Source organism: Puma concolor, chromosome B1, assembly GCF_028749965.1.
Source record: "Puma concolor isolate L17-30 chromosome B1, mPumCon1.1.hap2, whole genome shotgun sequence".
Taxonomy (NCBI): Eukaryota; Metazoa; Chordata; class Mammalia; order Carnivora; family Felidae; genus Puma; species Puma concolor.
Window position 1 is genome coordinate 148,773,094 of NC_141670.1, and position 7,305 is coordinate 148,780,398.

Consider the following 7,305-nt stretch of genomic DNA (forward strand, 5'->3'; position numbering starts at 1 on the left):
TGAAACCTAAAACTTTGGTTTTCCTGGAAGACAATCCTTTGTTTGCATTGTCTTATCAAGAGCAGATCAACAGTCCAAGAAAACTTTGTCATTTGAGCAGAGAGAAAAGCAGAATTTCAACCTTATACCAGTGTACCTTTAAAATTCCATTCATCTCAACTTTGGTCCATCCTGAGCACACATAAAATTCTTTTCCAAAGATTTCCCTTCATGAACCTTCTACAACTTTCCTTGGCCTTCAAACTTTTTCCCAAAGCCATTTCTCTCCAAATAACCAGTCTCATTTAAGATAAAATTACTTTCTTCTTCCCTCAACAAAAATGTATTTCCACTCCTTATATCTTTCTTACATACCTCCTACTTCCCTACATACAGGGTTGCTTTCTTTATTTCCATCAGTCTTAAATACACTTAGCAGGATTTTAACTCTTAGGAAACCTTAGTCTCCAAATGAGGACTTAGTAACCAACTGAGAGGTGTTTACGCTAGAATTTTTTTTTAATGTTTTTATTTATTTTTGAGACAGAGACAGAGCATGAGTGGGGAAGGGGCAGAGAGAGAGGGAGACACAGAATCCGAAGCAGGCTCCAGGCTCTGAGCTGTCAGCACAGAGCCCGACGCGGGGCTCGAACTCACAGACTGTGAGATCGTGACCTGAGCCGAAGTCGGACGCTTAACCAACTGAGCCACCCAGGTGCCCCTACGCCAGAATTTTTTTAGATGGTAAATTCATGAACCAATTAAGTAAAAAGCATGTTTTCCAAAAGGTCCAAATAGCTTTAATTTCTCTGCAGTAAGAAGTTAAAAACACAAACCTGTGTTCAGTAATCAAAGCTTTAGCAATTCATTCTATTTGGAAAAGACCTAGATGTCTATCTGGGAAAGACCTAGGATGGGAGGAGGAGCCAATGGTACCTGAAGCACTGAGGAGGGTATAGGAACCAGTTATGTAGACCACACCAAGTTGGTGCAGAAACAGCAGGGGGAGGGGAAGGCAGAAGAGGCAAGGTGCCAGTAGAAGGCAGAGAAGGAAAACCCAATTCAAAACCTTAACTCAGAGGAGCAGACGCCATGTTTTTTCCACCAAAGTGGAAATATGGAGTACACATCAGGCCAGAGAAGACCAGGAATTTCCCTGAAACAAATGGAGTTTCAGCAACTGCTTGGAAACATTCCTTAAAGTCCCCATCCCAAGGTAGACTAATCACAGTTGGCTCCAATTATAGCTGTTAACCTGGGAAATAAGGGAGAATCCCTCATATCTATTAGGCAGAGGAACAAGGAGAGAGAGCCAGTGTCCCCTTCAGTCTGATTCTATCTCAGCCAGATCAATCAGATCCCCTTCTTGAGGTTCCTCCTGATATCAGCTGGGTTTCTGGGACTTTCCCTGGTTGGGACATCTATTCTTTTAATTTCCTTTCTCCTTGCAGTAGGTTCACTGACCCCTTACTAAGGAGGTTCTGGGCCTCCCCCCTTTTGGTGGCTAGACCTTCCCCATCCTTTTGTCGTGGCTCTCTTGTGCCTCTGGAGCAAACAGTGTGTAAGCCTCACATAGCCTCTAATAATAATCCCTGGGGGAATCCTCTTGCTGCTGGGCATATTCATGGGCTTCTCAGCCTCTGCTCTGATTACCCGGAGGAGAGCCTCTTGATACTGGCGGATGTGGACCGGTATCTGGAGAGCATCTGTGCCTAGCCCAGGGCGCAATCTGGCCGTTGGTCCTTGTTGGGGAGGGTTCTCCGGGTCCGGGAGGAGAGGAGAGATGGGCCAGAGGAGAGAGAGACCGGGGAGGAGTTTTAAGCTCAGGGGCAGGGGGCAGGGAGCCCGGTGAGTCATAAGGTGGCGGAAAGATGGGATCTTCCTCCGGGTCTCCTGCAAACACTAGAGGAGCAGTGGGTTGCTGCTTTGGTTCCCTGGGTAAGTCTCCGGATAGGCAGCTAAAACCTTTGCCTGACTCTGCTTGCTATGGGTGAATCGCACCCAAGGCAGATGATTTTGGGCAATTTCAAGCCAGGAGTCGATGTATGGAAATTGATCAGGGTGACCTGGGTCTCTCCAGAGACAACATGCCAGATGCAGCGGACCATTGGGACATCTAAGATTCCCTCAGAGGCCCTTTTACACCAAAAGTGGGCCATTCTAACTCACATAGGGTCCTTAACATGCCGGGGACTATCTTAATTCTGTAGTTTCCCCAAAACCCTTTCTTTGCTCCATCCCAACCCCATAATGTTCCTGTGAGGAGAAGTCACAAAGACAGAGGAATGGAGTGCCCCCTCTAATGAGGAGACCAGTCAGATGCCCGTCTGGCTATGTCCCAAAGGAACCTAGGTGATGATTGGCCGTAGCAGTCTCAGCTTTGTGGCTTACGATTGGAAACTATTCTGATGCTGCCTTAGACCATATGCCATTCACCATGGAATCGCAGCTGGGCCCACTCAGACCCCGTGGGCTTTTGGGGACCTTAAGGGTGTCCGCCTGTGAAGCCACAGAATCGAACTTGGCAGGCAAGCCAGACCGAGTCGCACATTCACACTCACATACACACCAGAGGTTATGACATTCCCTCCCACAGAATTCCCCTGTGAGACCTCTGAGGTCTCTGGGGAGTAATCAGGTCCCCCTTCCACTCTTGCAAGTGAGCCTGACTACATTGGGTCCCAGCCTTACCGGTTTCAACGTTGGGTCGAGGTCCTCACCTGCCAAGTCTCCTGCCAATTCCAACTGGAGCAGCGGAGCGGGAGCTGGCCTGAGGCGACCGAGCAGGAGACTGAGGAAATTCAGGCAGGGTGCGCCTTCTCCCCTGCGATTCCTCATTCTGTTACTGCCTAGCTGTTCCCCCAAACTGGTGGCAACAACGGGCCAGCACGGTTGGGTTTCCCGGTTAAGGAACCAAATATGTTATGGAACCAGGCTGGAACGCCGCCGGCAGAAAAACCAAACGGCACTCAGAGATCTTGGTGCATCGGAGATTTATGTAACACCGGTGGGCTCAGAGGAGACCGTTTCTCCAAAGATCTGAGTCCCGAATGAAGGGGGGGAGGGTAATTTACAGTCGTCAGCTTCCATATCTGTGGTGGGTTTTCGGGCGTGTGGCAAACAGGGCAAGAAGGACCCAGAAGAGGCGTCTCTAAGCTAGAGACCAGAGCTTGTTTTAGTCCCCTCGGCCATCTTATGGTATAAAACTTTATTCATTTTCCCAACGACACCTCAAGAATTCTTTCTTGACCGTTCACTCCCAAACCCCAACATTTCACATCGGAAACTACTGGGATTAATGGCTAAAGAATGTACAAGTGTATATCCTTCAGTAGGGCCAAGCAGTGTAAGAATGATAGTATAGCTGCTTCTATGGTTAAGCAGCACCAAAAAGGCTGACCACTGAGGGAACGGTGTGTGTCAAGATATGCTTTAACTGGAAACTAGAGGTCGTAGCTAATGGAAAGGGTGTTCATAAGTGAGTAGTGCCTGACCAAGGGAAGGAATGAAGTCAGGAATTTCTGAGGGAGCATCTCAGAGCAAGAGATAATGCTAATATATTTATTTAATTATTGATAACTAATCTACTTATTTATTGGCATAGTTGAATAGTACTATGTTTAGTTAACATTATAATAGTTTCCATAAAAGTTATTTATCAGTAACAAACTTGACCATGACTAATGGCTGATGCTGGAGAAATCTCTGGAAATGTATTCTCCAGAGAAGAATGTAAAAGCTTTATCTGAATATTCCATCATAATTTTCCAGATAAATGTAGCGACACAGGACTGCCTGATGGCTCATAGTTCTGATGATCAACCCCTGTAAGTAAATGGACTAAAAATGAGTTTAATGCTGGGAGAGAGCTTGTGTCCTCCCCCATGATGGACTGTTGGCTATTCTGAATCTGATGTCTTTAAAGGTCAATGGCTAGTGATGTGGGAAATGAAGGCAGAAAGAAATGGTAGATAAAATGAAATTTCCTTACAACCTGCAGCCCATTGACAAATACTTGAGACAGGCAAAGTATAACATTTCTCCTGGAACTCCCCACAGTCTTAAAGTTAATGCTTTGCTAGAGGGAAAAACAACCTTAGCTTGACAGTAGCTGGGCCTCCAGGATCCTGTGAGTCGTCTTCAGCATACGAAAGTTCTTTTGGAAACTTACCTTGGCCATAACCTCCCCCAGCTCCCAAGTATATAATCAGTCACCCCTCACAATCCCAGCACAGTTCTTTCTGCCCAAGGTCCGTCCTTGTGCTTTAACAAAATCACCTTTTTGTATGGAAGATGTCTCAAGAACTCTTTCCTGGGCATCAGCTCTGGACCGCCACCACCACTCCAAAACCACAGAAGCTAGGAATGTGTGATATTGTGATTTATAATAAGACATATACATTTAGTCTCTGGTTACAGGTATGGAACTCCTAAAATCCTTGGAATTTCCCGTGATAAGAGTGATCGAGATGTCTTTTGTTATGTTAATGAGATGACCTTTAGAAAGCCCTTTGGTTACCTAAGGATGGGGACTGGTTGCCAGGGCACCCATCACGTGACTGGAGGATTGGAACTTTCAGTACTCCACCCCCACAACCTCTGGCAAGGGGAGAGGAGCTAGGAATTGAATCAAGAGCTAATAGCCAGAGGCACCTGGGTGACTAAATCCGACCCTTAAGCATCTGACTCTTGTTTCAGCTCAGGTCATGATCTCATGCTTTCCTGGGTTCCAGCCCAGCATTGGGTTCTGTGCCGATGGTGCGGAGCCTGCTTGGGATTCTCTCTCCCTCTCTTTCTGCCACTCTCAGACTCATGCTGTCTGTGTCTCTCTCAAAAATAAGTAAACTTAAAACTTTTTTTTAAAAAAAGCTAATGGCCAATGATGTCATCAATCATGCCAAGGTAATGAAATTTCATAAAAATCCAAAAGGACAGGGTTTGGAGAGCTTGCAGGCTGGCAGACAGTTCCTCACCAGGAGGGTCACTGACTCCTCTCCATGGTGACAGAAGCTCCTCTTCTTAGGGTCCTCTCAGACCTTGTTCTCTGTATCTGTCTCATTTTTTTTTAATTAATTATTTTTTAAATTTACATCCAAGTTAGCATATAGTGTGGCAATGATTTCAGGAGTAGATGCCAGTAATTTATCCCTATGTGTAACACCCAGTGCTCATCCAAACAAGTGCCCTTCCTAATGCCCCTTACCCACTTAGCCCATCCCCTCACTCACAACCCCTCCAGCAACCCTCAGTTTGTTCTCAGTATTCAAGTGTCTCTTATGGTTTGTTCCCCTCCTTATTTTTATATTATTTTTGCTTCCCTTATGTTCATCTGTTTTGTATCTTAAATTTCTCATATGAGTGAAGTCATCTGATATCTGTCTTTGTCTGACTGGCTAATTTCACTTAGCATAATAACCTCTAGTTCCATCCACATAGTAGCAAATGGCAAGATTTCATTCTTGTTGATTGCTGGGTAATACATACATACATATGTATACGTGTGTGTACATATATATATATATGTACATATGTGTATATATATATGTACATACATATATATATGTACATATATATATGTGTGTATATATATATAATACTCCGGTATATAGATAGGCACACACACACACACACACACACACACACACACACACACACCACATCTTTACCCATGTATCCATCGGTGGACATTTGGGCTCTTTCCATACTTTGGCTATTGTCAATAGTGCTGCAATAAACATTGGGGTGCATATGCCCCTTCGAAACAGCACACCCATATCTCTTGGATAAATTCCTAGTAGTGCAATTGCTGGGTCGTAGGGCAGTTCTATTTTTAATTTTTTGAGGAACCTCTATACTATTTTCCAGAGTGGCTGCACCAGCTTGCATTCCCACCAGCAGTGCAAAAGAGATCCTCTTTCTCCCTGTCCTCACCAACATCTGTTGTTGCCTGAGTTGTTCATTTTAGCCATTCTGACAGGTGTGAGGTGGTATCTCATTGTGATTTTAATTTGTATCTCCCTGATGATGAGTGATGTTGAACATTTTCTCATGTGTCTGTTAGCCATCTGGATGTCTTTTTGGAGAAGTGTTTATTCATGTCTTTTGCCCATTTCTTCACTGGATTATTTGCTTTTTGGGTGTTGAGCTTGATAAATTCTTTATAGATTTTGGATATTAACCCTTTATCTGTTATGTCATTTGCAAATATCCTCTCCCATTTCATCGGTTGCCTTTTAGCTTTGCTGATTGTTTCCTTCACTGTGCAGAAGCTTTTTATGTTGATGAGGTCCCAATAGTTCATTTTTGCTTTTGGTTCCCTTGCCGCTGGAGACATGTTGAGTAAGAAGTTGCTACAGTCAAGGTCAAAGAGGTTCTTGACTACTTTCCCCCCTAAGATTTTGACGGCTTCCTGTCTTATGTTTAGGTCTTTCATCCATTTTGAATTTATTTTTGTGTATGGTGTAAAAAAGTAGTCCAGGTTCATTTTTCTGCATGTAGCTGTCCAGTTTTCACAGCACCATTTGCTAAAGAGACTGTCTTTATTCCATTGGATATTCTTTCCTGCTTTGTCAAAATTAGTTGGCCATATGCTTGTGGGTCCATTTCTGGGTTCTCTATTCTGTTCCATTGATCTGAGTGTCTGTTTTTGTGCCAATACCATACTGTCTTGATGACAACCTCTACCAAATGTCTTCCCAACAGGGGAACCGCCTATTCCCTTGTGGCCTGAGGACCACTCAGACCTCACTATCTGCTCCTGGGGATTCGCCCTTCCCACCAGAGCACCACTAGGAAGACACATCCCATGATCTCCTTATTTGCTGCAAATAAAGTTTCCTTGATGTGACAACTCCACCTGGTGTCCTCTCTATCTTTTGTTGTCTCCATCTGTAACTGACCAAAGAACAAACACACATTTATTTGGTTACCACTGGACAGTCGTGCCTTTATGATTTTAACTAATGGCCCAAGTACTATAGATTTGCTTTGTTTGTGGTTAAGAAACATAAAAGGACATGGGGCGCCTGGGTGGCGCAGTCGGTTAAGCGTCCGACTTCAGCCAGGTCACGATCTCGCGGTCCGTGAGTTTGAGCCCCGCTTCAGGCTCTGGGCTGATGGCTCGGAGCCTGGAGCCTGTTTCCAATTCTGTGTCTCCCTCTCTCTCTGCCCCTCCCCCATTCATGCTCTGTCTCTCTCTGTCCCAAAAATAAATAAAAAAACGTTAAAAAAAAAAATTAAAAAAAAAAAAAAAAAAGAAACATAAAAGGACAAAGTATCTATAAGGGTAAATAAGGAATGTAATTTATTAACATCCAGAAGCTGGTA

At 44.4% G+C, this 7,305-nt stretch overlaps 1 long non-coding RNA gene across 1 annotated transcript; it reads left to right on the forward strand.

Annotated features, from left to right (window-relative positions):
• The first annotated feature begins 4,229 nt into the window (after positions 1-4,229).
• On the forward strand, positions 4,230-6,834 carry LOC147581938 (uncharacterized). The gene is made up of 2 exons (XR_015249795.1): positions 4,230-4,398; positions 6,682-6,834. It is a non-coding gene; the product is annotated as an uncharacterized LOC147581938 (long non-coding RNA).
• The last annotated feature ends 471 nt before the right edge of the window (positions 6,835-7,305 follow it).